The following is a 19,566-nucleotide window of genomic DNA, read 5'->3' as shown; positions in this document are numbered from 1 at the left end:
AAAATTTTTATTAAAGTTTTTTTGCTTTTTAAAATGGAATAGTTTGAGGACTTCTGAGAGCCTACAAATGAGCAAAGTGGAGTACTGGAAGAGATCCGCAGAGCAATTCATGACTCAATCAGCTGACTGAGTTGTTTGTCATTCAGCTGAACAGAACTGGCCAACATGTTGTTTTAGATAATAATTTTTTTCTTTCTTAGTTGTAACTTGTTTAATTTCCATCCCTAATAGGCCATTGAAGAAGTAAAGCAAGCAGAAAGTATATGGATGTTGAAATACAAATTAATGAGGAGCATAAAAATAAATCTGTAAATTCACCTCAGGATTCTCTTCACGAGATCTATAAATTGTGTTCATTTGATCCCACTACTCACATTACCCATTATGTAGCTGCTTCTTAAAAAAAGAAGTTAAAGAGAGAACATATTAGAACAATAATATTCAATTTAGTTTTTCATATACTGGCATAAAGGCCAAAACACCCACAATGTGCTATTTGTGAAAATATTCTAGAAAATAGAGGCTCTATTGTTTTATTTTAAAAGTAAAATGTGGCTGGGCGCAGTGGCTCATGCCTATAATCCCAGCACTTTGGGAGACCGAGGCGGGTGGATCACCGCAGGTCAGGAGTTCAAGACCAGCCTGGCCAACATGGTGAAAGCCCATCTCTACTAAAAATAAAAAAATTAGCTGGGCATGGTGGTGGATGCCTGTAATCCCAGCTACTCTGGAGGCTGAGGCAGGAGAATCACTTGAACCTGGGAGGCGGAGGTTGCAGTAAGCCGAGATCTCGCCACTGCATTCCAGCTTGGACAACAGAGCGAGACTCCATCTCAAAAAAAAAAAAAAAGTAAAATGTTAAGAATTCCAAATATCACCTCACAAGCAGTTATTTAATGTCACAATATGTTATCAAATTTTAATCTACTTTCTTATTTATATTCAGACCCTAAACTCAACTTAATATTACATTATAAAATTTAACAAATTATGATTTTTCTTATATAGCTGAAGTCAAACACCATGTGATGTTACATAAGTATTAAAGATTGTGGTAAATAAAATTTATAAAACAATCAATGCAAGTTAACTTCTTTATCTTATACCAATGCAAAAAAGGATGTTTAAAACACTACATAGAGAATATATACTGGAGAGATTCAAGAGGCAAGAAAGATTGGGAAATGTTGCTTTCACATTGCTAAAGGTTTTGATCATTTTAAACCCAGAAAAGTTTCAATTAATGATGGAGGAGGTGAGTCACTGATTTTTATACTGCCAATGAAATGCAGCAAGCTAGAATAACTGGTTAGTTTTATTAAGGTATCTTATTAAGATGGCTTATTAAGCTACTCACTATTGTTTTCATAGGGCTTTAGGCAGATACTAAACTTTAAAATGTAGGATTCGTTCCTTCCTAACTTTCATAAAAGTCATATATAATTAGCACTGAATGAAATTTTCTAATGTCAACATTTCAAATTTTGATTAACAGGGAATACAAATCAACCTAACTCAAGTTTAATTCAAAAGACAGGCAACATCCTTTGGGAGACTAGTAGAGATAATATATCAATGCAACTTCAAATTTTAGACTAAGCCATGGGCCTACAAAGTAAAAGTAATATTCAACTTATTAAGCTGGCATCATCACAGTCATTTTCCCTACCTGTTTTAACTATGATTCATAAAAACCATACATTCTCATCTTTAGGTCAACATTTAAGGTCTCGAAAGCAATCGGGCCCTATTGATAGATACGATGATTGATATACATAGAGTATAAAAGATGATTGAAATAAAGATAAAGTAACAGTTAATAAAAGTGATGCAGGTTCCAAACATGAATTGAGATACAGAAATTTAGACAGTGGTAAGGTTTACGGACACCATATAATTAAAAACCTGGCCAAATTCTGTAAAGTGGAAAGAACCACGATAGTTCAAGTTTACAATATTACTATCATTTCTAAACATAAAATACCATTCAATAGAAATCATACAAGTTAGAATAACTTAGCAAGTTATCATTATTATTCTTATTTTTAAAGAGAATAAACTGGGAGTGTCTTTTATTTCCCTGTAACAGTATTTTTTTTCCCCCTGTAATAGTGTCTTTTTCATCTTTTATTGGGTATTCAAGGCTAGAACTAGAGTGAGGTGAATGAGGCACTCATCTCAGGTTGAAATTTAAAAGGATGTAAAAGAAAGTAATCAAGATGAGAAATATGTTAATAAAAATAGTTTTAAAAATCACAACACAAAAACTTCATGAGAAAAATATCAAAATTTTAAATAAGGAAAGGATCAATACCTAGTCTAATACTGACAAAGTCTCTAAAGCAAAACTTCTTTACCTCATAGTTTCTTTAAAAGATGACTTCTGATAAAGGGTTGAGTGGTTTAGGTCTATCTGCTATCATTTACATAAGCACAGAATACATGAGTGAGAAAAATACCCAAAGTAAATTTTAATAATAAATCCCTAAATATTGTTCTAAGGCAGTTGATATCCTAAACCCCTATGTCTAAACCCACCCTGATTTCTAAGCTCTAAACTCCTTAGTTATACTAAGTAAGCTCTCTGAAACTATTTAGACTGACTGATTCTAGTACCAAAGTTGCTTCTTTTAACTAATTTTATAGCTGATTAATGGTCTTTGCTTGAATTAATTATGCTGGAAGTTACAAGGTACTGATTTTCTAATTGTATCACTCTCTCTACATTTATTAACTGACATTATTCTGTACAAAAGGCTTTTTCCTCTTTATCTTTCATCTCTTGTTTTTGAATATGTTTGTAGACTCTAAGATGTAAAAGTTCAATATTTTGTAATCAAATAGAGTTTATTTTTTCGACTCACAAATCATCCCAAATTTGGTCAGTGGAAACCTTTTCACGCTGGCTTATGTGTCCTTTCTATACAACCCCGTTAATCTTTGAGCATTTGCTTGTTTCTTGGCACAAAAAGACATCCCAGACTACTCTGCATTTTACCTGACCTAGAAGCTTGGTACTTTTTAATGGGAAATGGTACTTAGAAACTAAAATCTGGATGCTAGATATGTCTATTGCTTTTAAGCCCTTTTCAGTTGACACAGCTAAGAAAAATATATATATATATTTAAAATCATGCAGGCGCGGTGGCTCATGCTTGTAATTCCAGCATTTTCAGAGGCCAAGGTAAATGGAACACTTGAAGCCAGGAGTTCAAGACCAGCCTGGAGAACATGGCAAAAACCCATCTCTACTAAAAATACAAAAATGAACTGGGTGTGTTGGTATGTGCCTGTTATACCAGCTACTCAGAAGGCTGAGGCAGAAGAACCGCTTGAACCCGCGAGGCGGAAGTTGTGGTGAGCCGAGACCCCGCCACTGCACTCCAAAGTGAGACTCTGTCTCAAAAAATAAATAAAGAAAATCAAATCATGAGATTCATTTTGATATTTCTAATTCAAATGTAATATTTCAGTTTCTATTTCCTAATTCCATTTATTTTATGGTGGAAATCTTGGTTCCTAATAACATTTATTTATTTATTTGCTCAGTTCAACAATATACATAAAATCATTTCAAAATGTTAATACCAGTAGGACTAATAACTGTTAACATGGTGAGTAAACTTTAAAATTTCTTTGCATGTATTTCTATTCTTAGACTATATGCCACTAAGGATGTATAGTCAGAGTATGATGATCAAAAGATACTTTTCTGTATTTTATCAATTCTCTATACAGTTAGGTATATTTATTCCTATTTATAGTCACTTTTAGGGCTTTCTTTTTATCTTTTTAATTTGATTTCAATTTCTAAATATGTAAAAGATTTACATGACTCAAAAGTCAAAACTATACAAAAGGGCATACTCAGAAAAGTTGCACTCCCATCTGTGCCTGTATCTCTTTCCCTTATACCTCCAAAGGTAATCATTTTAGTTTCTGGCTGATCTTTCCTGTTCCTTTTACTCTTATTTCTCACACAAAAGGCAGTAAATGAGAAGCACTTGATTTTTTTTCAGTTAGCAATCTGTCCTGGAAATCACTCAATATCAGTTTATAGGTATTGTTCTTATTCTTTTTTACAGCTGCATTGTATTACACTATGTGCATGTACCATCATTTATTTAACTACTCTCCTATTTGGGTTATTTTTATTTGCTATTAAAAACAATACTGTAATTCTTATGTTGCTTCATATGCATGGAGGTTTATATTCAGGATAGAGTCCTAAAAGTGATTCTTCCTTAGTCAAAGGGCAAATGCATATGTGCTATTGTTAGATATTGCCAAATTCTCCTCCACAGGGGTTTTACCATTTCACGTTCTCACCAGTAATGTATGAGAATGCACAGAACCCTCTTTACTTCCAGTTTCAAGATCTATGTAAAGAATCCCTTTCAAAAGTTACATGGTTCTTGTATCGTTTCTGAGGCTACAATATAATTTTTTTCCCTTTTTGTTTCCAAACAAGTGATCATAATGTTTTAATTAAAAATATATAAGTTGAAGATATTAAACAGCTGATGTTTGCAGAGCACATTATACTTTTCAAAGCACTTTTATGCACATGCATTTCATTTGATCCTTACAGCCATGTTTTGAAGTAGATTAGAGCAAGTATATCTTCCAGATGAGAACATTGAGAGCAAATTTAATGATTTGTACATACCTAGTTAATGACAGTTGAGGGTCCTGTTAGTTCACTAATTATTTTTACTAGATACTAAGTTGCCTCCCCTTTAACTTTCAATTTTAGTGTCTTAATTTTCTATATGTTAGTGTAACTTGCTAGATAAAAGTATTAGGAATGCAGACCTAATCATTATATTTACCTCATAAATGGCAGAAACAAGAAAGCTATTATTGAGTTATTGAGCTTGTATTTTATTTTGGAGAATAAAGCTTCATTTGTTTGGTTTAGCTTAAATATTTTATAAACTACAAGTGCTAACCAAGTACAATATAGTTTATTCTAAAAACAATACAGCATATTTCAATTTAAAGAAAGACTTAGTAATGTAAAATAAGTAACAGCTTAAACACAATGAATTATATTTTAATACATAAGCAATTGCTGTACATTTCTAAAGTCATAGCAAATAAAGTAAAAAGTAGCCAAAATGTAACTTCAGGACTGAATTAAAGTTCAAAGTCTTCCTTTGTTCTAAACAATGTCTCCTTGCATTCTGTGAAAAGGTGAGAGAAAAAGTTCTGTTCTGAGAATAAAATGTTTGAACTATATTTTAATTAGATTGATTCGTCCTTGAGAAAGGCAACATATATTTATCCTATCAAGCGTACTTCAAGAAAATATTAAAGAATGACATTAACAAATATAAACTGAGAGTCCTCAAATCAGAAGAAATGAAATCATTGAGCATAAATATAAACTCCAATTTTGGCCTCTTTTTCATAATGTAAACTGGACTCCATAAAACACAATCTGTATGTTAAAGATGCCATTTATTTTTCAGGTTGAAAAATAACAAAAAGACTTTAGACCCACATATAAAAGGTACTCTTTTTATCCTTTTCTGAGACACTGACCTGTATACTCATTTAAAAATGAACACCACATCTTTACGTTATTAAATCTTTGTTTTGATCTATTAGTATTCACCAAAGTGCCATTTTATAAAACCCCACACTGAATAGACAAGGCTGGAGGTGACCATCTGCAGCTTTAGAGTCTGCATTTGAATTGATGAAAAGAGCTTTGTGTTTTCATTGCCAAGTTTGATTCTTCCAGTCATTAGGAATTCCCCTCAGATCGCATCAATGAAGCCGGACTCTCTTACACCCATGTGTTAAATTCTCTTCTCCTCATGGTTTCCTTTGCCAGCTCTTCTCAAGAATGACTACTGGGTCTTAAACACATTCTTCTCACAGCTGTGTTAAAAAAGAGCATCAGAAAGTCTTCCTAAAACCCATATGTGTATCTGGTCAGTTCTCTGTCCTAGGGTCACCTTACATTGTGGTGTGATTATACAGAGATTCATTCTTGTTCTTGAACTGTGCTACTCCCATCATTCTGGGAAAGATTTAGGCCCTCTGAGAGTCAGTACTAGAGAACTTCTTGGAAGTTATGTGAAATACACATAACTTAGCTAAAAAGGCAGATTAGTTTAAGTTAAGAAAGATCTTTCAAGACACTAAAAATGTTTTATGTTTTTTTTTTTACCATTATATAGCTTGTTATATGGCACACAGTAACAGAAAGAGATACAATATATGCTTATACATATACACAGGATAGTGTTGTTTGAGGCAAAGGAAAAACTAAAAAGATGATGATGTTCTAAGAACTATTAGTTTGTATTGTATAAACGCCAAAGCAACTTAAAAAATTAAAATTAGTTTAGTAGGTTCCAAAATATCATTTACATGGAATTTGTAGAATCTTTTTTTTGTTTTCACTTTTGGTCAGTCTTGCTATAGAAAGACCTGCTAAAGTATTCTACAGTAGTATAACTTATTTTTTTCATTATATTTAGGTTAAGAAGTGAAAAGTGCCTCTGCTGAGTTGTTCAAGAATGTGTAACACTGAAGGAAGAAAGAAGATATGCATCAGCGATAACTATATTCAATATTGGTATACAAACTTTTTTCTCCTTAAATGTAGATGATCAAGAATAAAGTTAATCTATGGACAATGTTTATGATTTCACCATCAAAGTTACAATGAAACAAGCAAAGGATTCTTCATTCTGTAAATTTACCAAGGGGCAAATATGGACATGGGCAAATCCCTGACCCAGTAGGGATAAATAACCAATTATGGAATGTTAGAATCCAAGTGAAATTTGTATTTCTATGTGCTCTTGGGTTCAATTGAGTTTCTCCCAATTATATTTTGGGAATAAAATCTATACCTAGTAACCTATTTGTCTATTTAGGATAGTTGCACAACTGTGAAATCAGATTTTAGATGAGTATACCTGACCAATGTGGAGAAACCCCATCTCTAGTAAAAATACAAAATTAGCTGGGCATGGTGGCACATGCCTGTAATCCCAGCTGCTCGAGAGGTTGAGGCAGGACAATGGCTTAAACCTGGGAGGTGGAGGTTGCCATGAGCCAAGATCGCGCCATTGCACTCCAGCCTGGGCAACAAGAGCGAAACTCCGTCTCAAAAAACAAAACAAAACAAAAAGTGTATTTTTTCTATATTAACCAGCAAATACATTATATCTAACCTGTGTGTTTAATAACAGAGACAACAAAGGGGAAAGTTTTGAGTGAATTATATAAAGTATCAAGTTAAACAATATGTTACATCAAATCTAATGAGACTGAGCAATGTTTTCACAGGAATGACTAAAACTTCTAAAAATCTAACTTCTACAATACCTTCCTTTTCCCCTTTATTATAAAAATATTTTAAAGCACACTAACAATTAGTGTCATTTAGTAATCTTTTCCTAGGGAATTCAAATCACTTTATACATCTTATTTTTATCAATTCTTCAACGAATCTCAGGTAAGGTAGTTGAGTACTCCTAACTTCACAGAAGTATCCAGGAGCTATGTAGCCTGTCAAGTGATAAAAAATTAGAAAGCTATTGACTGCAGCTAAGAATAGAAACAAAGAAAAGGATACTTGTTAGATCATATATGCCTCTAAGGAGCTTATATTTCATATAAAATAGTTATGTGAAAATCACATGTATGTGTTTCTAAGGTATAAAAAATGTGGTATTTTTCCCTATCAAATTTTAGTTAAAATGTATATGATCATCATAAGTGGATTCTATCATTTCCCTAAAATAATAAAAATTCCAGTCTTTGACTTTTAAAATCACTGTAGTACTGGCATTTATAAAAACCAAAACCCACAACTTTTGTATTTTATTTGAACTGAAACAGTATGGATATCTCATATTTAGTCGTTTGTTCTTTTTCTTCAATTCCTATTGCGTTCATCTGAAACATGTTTTATCTATCTGAGTATGCAGAAACATATAGTAGCTCAACTCTAGTTCTAATCACTGGAAGACAGTTTCTGAAATGAAGAAGTACATTAAATACAAAAAGCCATGTTGTAATTTAAAATTTTGGTTCCTACTTTTATGCTCATTTTCATTCATTCCATAAGGTTAGTTACAAAAGGGATCTACCTTATCGGGGAAAATACAGAGGCTAGGTTTAAAGAGCCCTTTTTCTTCTTTAGCCTGGATCCTTCACTTTGCACTCCATTGGAATTCTTATATTCTGGGTTAGGCACCAATCCTAATAATCCCACATTAATCCTTCCCTGGCACAAAGGAGTAACTCAGATAATTAAAACTATGTTTCTTCTTCATATCAACATGAGACATTCCCCAATAGTTAAGATATAAGCCCAAACTCTTTAGTTTTTATAAATAAATGAATATAATTATGTATTTGTTAAACATTGTAGGTATATCTATGTGTATAATAAAATCAGCTCTAAAGAAACCTACTTTATATATAGATGGATGGGAAAGGTGATCCACTCTGTAAGCATATAATGGAATTAGTGATAATTTTAATGAAATGTTTGTTTAACAGAGTATGAGATGACACATTTCACAAGTCAAATACATAATCAGATAATTTAACTTTTATGATTCACAAATTCAGAATATTAAATTCTTTAAAAGCATATTGCACATCAAAGAATAAAAATTAAGCATGTTTAGATGTTGTACATCTTATGATGACTGTTTAGGAGCCATCTGAGTCCATCTTCCATAATAGATGATAATAAAACTATCTCTAATTAGATTTAGAAGGTGCCTTCCAAAGCTAATTAGGGAGGGCATTTGTTGATAAACTATCACAAATAAACATTCGACTTATTACTTGCTGAAGTACATATATTTCACAGCTTTCAAATTTTAAACACGAGAATATATTTTAAAGAGCAATTTCTAGAAAAGTTTTAGGTCTCCTCCCACTTATTAATAGTACTAATAAATCAAAGCTAACTTTCAACATTATATAAAATATTGATTTATAACTTCTGCTGAGTTGAGGAATTATGAAACTTATTCTTTGATTCAATCAACAAGTACTTACATTGTTCAGATATGTCTAATTTTGCCTTGACACTTACAGTCCAACAAAAAATTTATAGAAAAAATATCACAGGTAAAGTTGACAAGAACCAGAATAATTTTAATGAAAAGACAATGAAATTATTTTAAAAAATTCACTGAGGCCTTTCATTATGCTAAGCATAATTATTTTTCATATGGTTAAAATAGTTAAAATCAGATTCTAGAGCCAGCAACAAAAGTAAAAAATCTAGTAAAATCTATTGATGAAAATAGTAGGCTTTTTTTTTTCAACTGAGAAACTTTAGAAATGCTCTGTCCCTCTTCCCAGCACCCACAGTCATCTATCCTGTTTTATAATTCAACCTGCAAACAGATTAAGCAGCTGAGTTTGTGGAAAGTATGTTTGCTCTATGCTAAGAACCCTTGTGTGACACTATGGTGACTCCCCTGACACTTCGAAGAGAACTACAGACGGTTCTTACTTGTCAGCAGGAAAACCAGGCTGAGAATTCACAATTTCTTTGTAACACCAAATTCTTCACAGAAATCAGTATTTGGTCAAATAGCAGAAAAGACTTTAAACAGCTGTGTGTGTGTGTGTGTGTGTGTGTGTGTGTGTGTGTTTGGTCAATACTGATCAAAAGATATAGGGTGCCCTATATTTCAAAAGACAATCTACAACTTAAGAAAACCTACAAATTGAAATGTTTTAACCTGATCTTTGATGTTTTAATTATGTTATAAAAATTTAAGATGAGCAGAACTCTTGTAAATTTTAAATAATGGATTTTTTCTTTTTAGAAAAGTATGGGAAGGATGAAAGTTCTTGAGTTGATACATCTTTTCTTACAAATCCGTTTAAAAGTTTACAATTTTTTCCATATCTCTTTGTCTCATCTATTCATTATATAGTTACAGTATATGATTTTATATAGTTTATGAGGGAATTTGAATCATAGCACTGTAAATCTGGACCACAGTAAAAATGACATATGACAAAAGTTATTTCCGTGTAAAATCCAGATCTTTGAGAGTTCTAACCTTATAAGCCTGGTTGTAATTACTTTTACTTTAAGTAACTATGTGGAGCTTAGGCATGCTAAGTATAGCAAAACGTATTTTTAAAAGTCCTTTGGCACTTGTTCCAGGCCACAAGAAGCAAGAATACTTGTAGATGGAAAAGAAACTATAGCATAAAGAATCACAAAGTTTTAAATCTCTCAAGATGAATAAAAACATCTTTTAAAGGATTGATGTGTCAGTTTTCTCTTTAATAAATGGGGATTAGGGATAGTCTTTGACAAAACTATTAAGAGAAGTTTTTCCTACAAAGTTCCCGTGCTCTTAGCTGCTCTTTAATTCTCTTTACTTCGACATAACCCCTCTGTCCAAAACCAAGTACAAACATTCAGTACCAGGAAAAGAGCAATCTAAAAGCTAAATCACAATATGCTATTCATCCACAAACACACACATTTTTCAATAAAAGTACATAAATAAAAGAGAATGAATTTCCAGTGATAAAAGATTAGGCTTTATGACAGGTGGGCCAAGAAGATATTTTTTGGTGATGAGGTATGGCATGCACAGACTTTTCCCCTGTAAGTGATGATCTGCCTATACTGGCTAGCTTATGGATGGTAATCCTGTACAACTTGTCTTTCTAGGAATACTCCTATAGGCTAAAATATTTCATAAAATATTAAAATTTTTTATGATTCTGAAAGAAAATAAATTTAAAATTCTATGAATAAATAGCAACAGTAGATAGTCTGTATTATTACCAAAGATTTCAGGTCTTCTAAATGTAATTATATTTGATGGAAGTGCGTGGTTAAAATCTGATCAACAGGAAGTAAGCACTGTCAGCTCCTCAGAGAGTGAAAGGTATGGTGGTGGCAGTGAGGGGAGGGAGGGAAGGACCAGCCATAGAAGTCATGCTTTTCTATGAAACTAGTAAACTCTGGACTCTGGGTTGGGAACAAAAGTATTTGTTATGGGCCTAAAGTAGAGGGGAGTATATCTGAAATTTTCCTGTGTATCTCTAACTTGACTTGCTTTAACTTTATTCTGTTATTCTCTCAAACTATTAAACAGTTATGGTTGATTTGTTCATAGCATTTACAGAGTACTTACTTTACAGCAGGTATCTGCATGAGTTTTTAGAAGAGATGGAGAAACAAAGATGAATAGAACACAGTCAATGTCTTAGGAAATCTGGGAGAGAGTGTACTAGGTAGAAAATAGATGTAAAAAATATACCACCTATGCCTGGTGCAGTGTCTCACACCTGTAATCCCAGCACTTTGGGACGCTGAGGCGGGCAGATTGCTTCAGCCCAGGAGTTTGAGATAAGCCTTGGCAACATGATGAAACCTCAGCTCGACCAAAAAAAAACACAAAACACAAAACAAACAAAAAAACCCACCTAAAATATTGGCCAGGTGTGGTGACGCATGCCTGGAGACCCAGCTCCTGGGGAGGCTGAGGCTGCAGTGAGCCATGATTGTGCCACAGTACTCCAGTCTGGGTAACAGAGCAAGACCCTGTCTCATAAAAACCCCCCAAACCAAAACAAAACTATGTATATACACAAACACGTACATGTATGTATATATATATAAACCATATATATACACAGAGTCTATATCTATGTCTATATACATGTAGTTTATATATATGTGTGTATATATAAGCTTTATATATAGACATATATATAGTTTATATATGTAAGTATATATAGTCTATATGTATATAGACCATACAAAGATGAATAGACTATATAAACTACATGTATATATATACATATAAACTATATATGTGTGTATATAAACTAAGTATGTATGCATATACATATATATAGTTTTCAGGTTGAATTATAGAATATGATCAATGACTGTGGGTGCTGGGAAGAGGAACAGTGCATTTCTACAGTTTCTTAATTTAAAAAATGCCTACATATATGTACATATACATAGCTTACATGTGTCTATACACATACACATATAGTTTATACATAAGTATATAGATATACATATATGTATATACACACATACATGTGTATGTGTATCACGTGTATGTGACACATATATGTATAAACATATACAAACATATGATACCTATATATCACATATAAGTATATATACATATGTACATGCACATATATAAACAATATATGTGTATATTCATATATAAATGATATATGTGTATTATATATGTACCTGTACTATATATGTACATATATGTAGGCTTTTTTAAAATTGAGAAACTGTAGAAATGTACTCTGTTCCTCTTCCCAGCACCCAGAGTCATCTATCCTGTTCTATAATTCATCCTGCAAACAGATTAAGCAGCTGAGTTTGTGGGAAGTATATTTGCTCTATGCTAAGAACCCTGTGTGACACTACGGTGACTCCCCTGACACTTCAAAGAGTGATATATGCATATATCACTCTTTGAGTGTGTGTATGTATATATACACATAGATGTATATATACACACATATATAAAAAACCCTCAGAATTGTCAGGGAGGTCACTATACACACACACACACACACACATCCTTGATCTTAGATGATTAGTAAAGGTATGGATTAAATACTATGAAAACATTAAAGAAACAGAAAATAAAGAAATAATTAACTGGAAGAAGCCAGTAAAGTCTTTATTGTAGACGTGACATTTGGACTGGACTTTAGGAAGTAACAAAAATTTGGCCAGGCAACAATTAAGGGAGAAATATATTCTGAGAAGAAGAAATAGCACGTGCAAAGATGTTGTGGTGTGTGTTGTGGGAGAAAATGATACTAGAACAATGGGAGAAGGCAAGTGATAGGCCTCATATGTCATGTTAAATCATTTAACTTGTAGGGAATGAACAGACCCTGAAAAATTTTAAACAGGGAAATAATATGATACAAATTACATTTTAAAAATATTAATTGGTGGCAGTGAGGAGGATAAATTTGAAAGACCCAATGCAGGTCAACTAGTTTTATGATTATTGCAAGTCTAGATGAGTGATGATGAGGGTCTCAATGAATGCAATTACCAAGAAAGGATGAGGTAGAGGGAATCAGGAGATATTTAGGCAGCAGGCAAAACAAAGATTCATGACAAAGTGAATGTGAAAGGCAAAAAAAAAAAAAAAAAAAAAAAAGAGTGAGGAAACAAGGACAGCACGGAAGTTGCTGAAGTGCATTAATTGAGGCAGGAAATACAGGAGAATGGACAGGACTTTACTTTCAGGGGAGTGAAGAGTAAAGAGTTTTGGAAACATGAGACTGGATCTCAGGGGACAGGCGAGTACTAAGATAAGTATTTGGAAGTTATTTGGCGAATAAGTAGTAGTTGAAGCTTAAGGAAATAGATGACATTACCGGGAATTGTGTAGAAGTAGAAGAAAAATAAAATCTTTTAAGAAACCATTATTTTCGGATAGCTGGGAGATGTAATCCCTCAAAGAAATGGAGCAGGAACAGTCAGAGAAGTAATAAAGGTAGAAAAAAATGGTGCTACAGAATCTAAGAAAAGAAAAGGCTTCAGGAAGGAATGATGAACAGTACTAAACGATGAGAGTTCAAGTAGGATAAATATTGTAAAAGTTAACTGCATTTGTGATCGGATGCTTGCTAACCTTAAAAAAAAAATCCTAAAATAACATTGTATGAGCAGAGGAACCAATATACACAAAGGCATTTAGTCCTGAAAAGGTAGAGCCCTTCTGAGGAATGAGATAGTACAGTGTAGAGTGAAATGCCAAGAGAAGGAGGAATTATGTAACACATATTGTTCTAAAAGTATTATATATATTAGCTCACCGAATTATCATGGCAATGTTAGGAGATAGAAGCATTATTGTCCACATTAGCATAGTGTTTTATATCCAGGTTCACATACCTATACATTCTGAATTCAAAGCTTGAGCTTTTAAACCACTATGCTATATTGCTGAAGATATATGAAGGTCTTTACTTATTTTCACCATAAACATATATTCATTGTATAATAAAAATACAGTTTAAAATAAGCCATTGAATTTAGTAGTTAGAAAATTACTGCTGTAGGCCGGGCGCGGTGGCTCAAGCCTGTAATCCCAGCACTTTGGGAGGCCGAGACGGGTGGATCACAAGGTCAGGAGATCGAGACCATCCTGGCTGACACGGTGAAACCCCGTCTCTACTAAAAAATACAAAAAACTAGCCGGGCGAGGTGGCGGACGCCTGTAGTCCCAGCTACTCGGGAGGCTGAGGCAGGAGAATGGCATGAACCCGGGAGGCAGAGCTTGCAGTGAGCTGAGATCCGGCCACTGCACTCCAGCCTGGGCAGCAGAGTGAGACTCCGTCTCAAAAAAAAAAAAAAGAAAATTACTGCTGATCTTAAGAAGAACAATTTCAGTATACAAACTAGCCATACTGTACTGAGTAGCAGAGGAGTAAATGGGAATTGAAAAATTAGAGATGGTGAATACAGATCAGTTATTCAAGAAATTTGATTGTGAAGGGAAAAGAGGAAAGTTATTTAAGAAATTTGATTGTGAAGAAAAATTTGATTGTGAAGAAATTCCTTTAGTTCAAATTTTACATTCCCTGGAATACTGACATATTTTCAAAGAACTTTCTAAAATTATTTGCTAATAATATTGATTTCAGATTTTTAAGGAGACTACGAATACCATCTTCCAAAGTCTTATAAGTTGGTTTCCTTTAAGAGGATAACATTTCTCTTAAACTCAATAAAAGAGGCTAATATCCTCATGAAGATATACTCTGCCCAATTAAATATGAAATACAGTGGATCAAATATGAAAAGGAAAACCCGATAATACTTCATCTAGTGCTTACTGTTGGAAATCAGAAGAATAAGAGATTTAACATTTAATTCTCATAAATGACACAGTTGTGCTTAAACTCTGATCCATGGATTAGTGCCATTCCATAAAAAAGTTTTGATCTGTCTATGGTTAATTGCAAAAAATAAGGAAGAGAGAGTGAATTTTTCAGAATTAAAGTTATTTTATTTATTAATTATTTTTTATTATACTTTAGGTTCTAGGGTACATATACACAACATGCAGGTTTGTTACATAGGTATACATGTACCATGTTGGTTTACTGCACCCATCAACTCGTCATTTACGTTAGGTATTTCTCTTAATGCTATCTTAAGAGATAAGAGCATTAAGCCCAGTCCCCCAGTCCCTGACAGGCCTCGGTGTGTGATGCTCCCCACCCTGTGTCCAAGTGTTTTCATGGTTCGATTCACTCCTACGAGTGAGAGCATATGGTGTTTGGTTTTCCGTCCTTGTGATAGTTTGCTGAGAATCATGGTTTCCAGCTTCATTCATGTCCCTGCAAAGGACATGAACTCAACCTTTTTTATGGTTGCACAGTATTCCATGGTGTATATGTGCCACATTTTCTTAATCCAGTCTGTCATTGATGGACATTTGGGTTGGTTCCAAGTGTTTCCTATTGTGAACAGGTCTGCAATAAACATACGTGTGCATATGTCTTTATTGTAAAATGATTTATAATCTTTTGGGTATATACCCAGTAATGGGATGGCTGGGTCAAATGGTATTTCTAGTTCTAGATCCTTGAGGAATCATCACACTGTCTCCCACCATGGTTAACTAATTTACACTCCCACCAACAGTGTAAAAGTGTTTCTATTTCTCCATATCCTCTCAGCATCTGTTATTTCCTGACTTTTTAATGATTACCATTCTAACTGGCATGAGATGGTATCTCATTGTGGTTTTGATTTGCATTTCTCTGATGACCAGTGATGATGAGCATTTTTTGATATGTCTGTTGGCTGCATAAATGTCTTCTTTTGAGAAGTGTCTGTTCATATGCTTTGCTCACTTTTTGATATGGATGTTTGTTTTTTTCTTGTAAATTTGTTTAAGTCCAAACAAATCATGTAGATTCTGGATATTAGCCCATTGTCAGATGGGTAGATTGCAAAAATTTTCTCCCATTCTGTAGGTTGCTTGTTCACTCTGATGATAGTTTCTTTTGCTGTGCAGAAGCTCCTTAGTTTAATTAGATCCCATTTGTCCATTTTGGCTTTTGTTGCCATTGCTTTTGGTGTTTTAGTCATGAAGTCTTTGCCCATACCTGTGTCCTGAATAGTATTGCCTAGGTTTTCTCCTAGGGTTTTTATGGTTTTAGGTCTTATATTTAAGTCTTTAATTCATCTTGAATTAATTTTTGTATAAGGTGTAAGGAAGGGATCCAGTTTCAGCTTTCTATATATGGCTAGCCAGTTTTCTCAGCACCATTTATTAAATAGGGAATCCTTTCCCCATGGCTTGTTTTTGTCAGGTTTGTCAAAGATCAGATGGTTGTAGATGTGTGGTGTTATTTCTGAGGCCTCTGTTCTGTTCCATTGGTCTCTATATATGTTTTGGTACCAGTACCATGCTCTTTTGGTTACAGTAGCCTTGTAGTATAGTTTGAAGTCAGGTAGTGTGATGTCTCCAGCTTTGCTCTTTTTGCTTAGGATTGTCTTGGCTATGTGTGCTCTTTTTTGGTTCCATATGAACATTAGTTTTTTCCAATTCTGTGAAGAAAGTCATTAGTAGCTTGATAGATTGGCATTGAATCTATAAATTACCTTGGGCAGCATGGCCATTTTCATGATATTGATTATTCCTATCCATGAGCATGGAATGTTCTTCCATTTGTCTGTCCTCTTTTATTTCATTGAGCAGTGGTTTGTAGCTCTCTTTGAAGGGGTCTTTCGCATCCCTTGTCAGTTGGATTCCTAGGTATTTTATTCTCTTTGAAGCAATTGTGAATGAGAATTCCCTCATGATTTGGCTCTCTATTTGTCTGTTATTAGTGCATAGGAATGCTTGTGATTTTTGCACATTGATTTTGTATCCTGAGACTTTGCTGAAGTTGCTTCTCACCTTAAGGAGGTTTTGGGCTGAGATAATGGGGTTTTCTAAATATACAATCATGTCATCTGCAAACAGGGACAATTTGACTTCCTCTTTTCTTAATCGAATATAATTTATTTCTTTCTCTTGCCTGATTGCTCTAGCCAGAACTTCCAACACTATGTTGAATAGGAGTGGTGACAGAGAACATCCTTGTCTTGTGCCAGTTTCAAAGGGAATGCTTCCAGTTTTTGCCCATTCAGTATGATATTGGCTGTGGGTTTGTCATAAATAGCTCTTATTATTTTGAGATACGTTCCATCAATACCGAGTTTATTGAGAAGTTTTAGCATAAAGGCTGCTGAATTTTGCCAAAGGCTTTTTCTGCATTTAATGAGATAATCATGTGGTTTCTGTCATTAGTTCTGTTTATGTGATGGATTATATTTGTTGATGTGCATAAGTTGAACCAGCCTTGTGTCCCAGGGATGAAGCTGACTTGATCGTGGTAGATAAGCTTTTTGACGTGCTGCTGGATTCAGTTTGCCAGTATTTTACTGAGGATTTTCACAGCGATGTTCACCAGGGATATTGGTCCGAAATTCTCTTTTTCTTTTTGTTGTGTCTCCGCCTGGCTTTCGTATAATGATGATGCTGGCCTCATAAAATGAGTTCGGGAGGATTCCCTCTTTTTCTATTGACTGGAATAGTTTCAGAAGGAATGGTACCAGCTCCTCTTTGTACCTCTGGTAGAATTCGGCTGTGAATCTGTCTGGTTCTGGACTCTTTTTGGTGGTTGGCTATTAATTATTGCCTCAATTTCAGAGCCTGTTATTGGTCTATTTAGAGAACCAACTTCCTCCTAGGTTAGTCTAGGGAGGGTGTATGTGTCCAGGAATTTATCCATTTTTTCTAGATTTTCTAGTTTATTTGCATAGAGGTGTTTATAGTATTCTCTGATGGTAGTTTGTATTTTTGTGGGATCAGTGGTGATATCCCCTTTATCATTTTTAATTGCAGCTATTTGATTCTTCCCTCTCTTCTTCTTTATTAGTCTGGCTAGTGTTCTATCAATTTTGTTGATCTTTTCAAAACACTAGTTCCTGGATTCATTTATTTTTTGGAGTGATTTTTGTGTCTCTATCTTCTTCAGTTCTATTCTGATCTTAGTTATTTCTTACCTTGTGCTAACTTTTGAATTTGTTTGCTTTTGCTTCTCTAGTTCTTTTAATTGTGATGTTAGGGTGTCAATTTTAGATCTTTCTTGCTTTGTATTGTGGACAGTTAGTGCTATAAATTTCCCTCCACACACTGCTTTACATGTGTCCCAGAGATTCTGGTACATTGTGTCTTTGTTCTCATTGGTTTCAAAGAACATCTTTATTTCTGCCTTCAGTTCGTTATTTACCTAGTAGTCATTCAGAAGCAGGTTGTTCGGTTTCCATGTAGTTGTGCAGTTTGAGTGAGTTTCTTAATCCTGAGTTCTAATTTGATTGCCCTGTGGTCTGAGAGACAGTTTGCTGTGATTTCTGTTCTTTGACATTTGCTGAGGAGTGCTTTACTTCCAATTATGTGGTCAATTTTAGAATAGGTGCAGTGTGGTGCTGAGGAAAATGTATATTCTGTTGATTTTTTTGTGGGGGAGGGAGTTCTGTAGATCTCTACTAGGTCTGCTTGGTGCTGAGCTGAGTTCAAGTCCTGGATATCCTTGTTAACCTCCTCTCTCATTGATCTGTCTAATATTGACAGTGGGGTGTTAAAGTCTCCCATTATCATTGTGTGGGAGTCTAAATCTCTTTTTAGGTCTCTAACGACTTGCTTTATGAAGCTGGGTGCTCCTGTAACGAATCTGGGTGCTCCTGTATTGGGTGCATATATATTTCGGACAGTTAGCTCTTCTTGTTGAAGTGATCCCTTTACCACTACATAATGGCCCTCTTTGTCTCTTTTGATCTTTGTTGGTTTAAAGTCTGTTTTATCAGAGACAAGGATTGCAAACTCTGCTTTTTTTTATTTTCCATTTGCTTGGTAGATCTTCCTCCATTCCTTTATTTTGAGCCTATTTGTGTCTCTGCATGTGAGATGGGTCTCCTGAATACAGCACACTGATGGGTCTTGACTATCCAATTTGCCAGTCTGGGTCTTTTAATTGGGTCATTTAGCCTATTTACATTTAATATTGTTATATGTGAATTTGATCCTGTCATTATGATGTTAGCTGGTTAATTTGCCTATTAATTGATACAGTTTCTTCATAGCATCGGTGGTCTTTACAATTTGGCATGTTTTTGCAGTGGCTTGTACCAATTGTTCCTTTCCATGTTTAGTGCTTCCTTCAGGAGCTCTTGTAAGGCACGACTGGTGGTGACAAAATCTCACAGCATTTCCTTTTCTGTAATGGATTTTATTTCTCCTTCACTTATGAAGCTTAGTTTGTCTAGATATGAAATTCTGGGTTGAAAATTCTTTTCCTTAAGAATGTTGAATATTGGCCCCCACTCTCTTCTGGCTTGTAGGGTTTCCTCTGAGAGATCAGCTGAAAGTCGGCTTCCCTTTGCATGTAACCCAACCTTCATGGCTGCCCATAACATTTATTCCTTCATTTCACCCTTGGTGAATTTGACAATTATGTTTCTTGGGTTTGCTCTTC

The 19,566-nt window shown here is 34.2% G+C and overlaps 1 protein-coding gene across 3 annotated transcripts in view; it reads left to right on the top strand.

The window, feature by feature from the left end:
- Window positions 1-19,566, top strand: part of MIPOL1 (mirror-image polydactyly 1) — a 384,568-nt gene that overhangs the window by 338,796 nt on the left and 26,206 nt on the right. The gene's annotated exons all lie outside the window — the stretch shown is intronic.

Source organism: Papio anubis, chromosome 7 (genome assembly GCF_008728515.1).
Source record: "Papio anubis isolate 15944 chromosome 7, Panubis1.0, whole genome shotgun sequence".
NCBI lineage: Eukaryota > Metazoa > Chordata > Mammalia > Primates > Cercopithecidae > Papio > Papio anubis.
The sequence above is the reverse complement of the archived record's forward strand: the minus strand, read 5'-3'. Positions and strand labels throughout refer to the sequence as shown.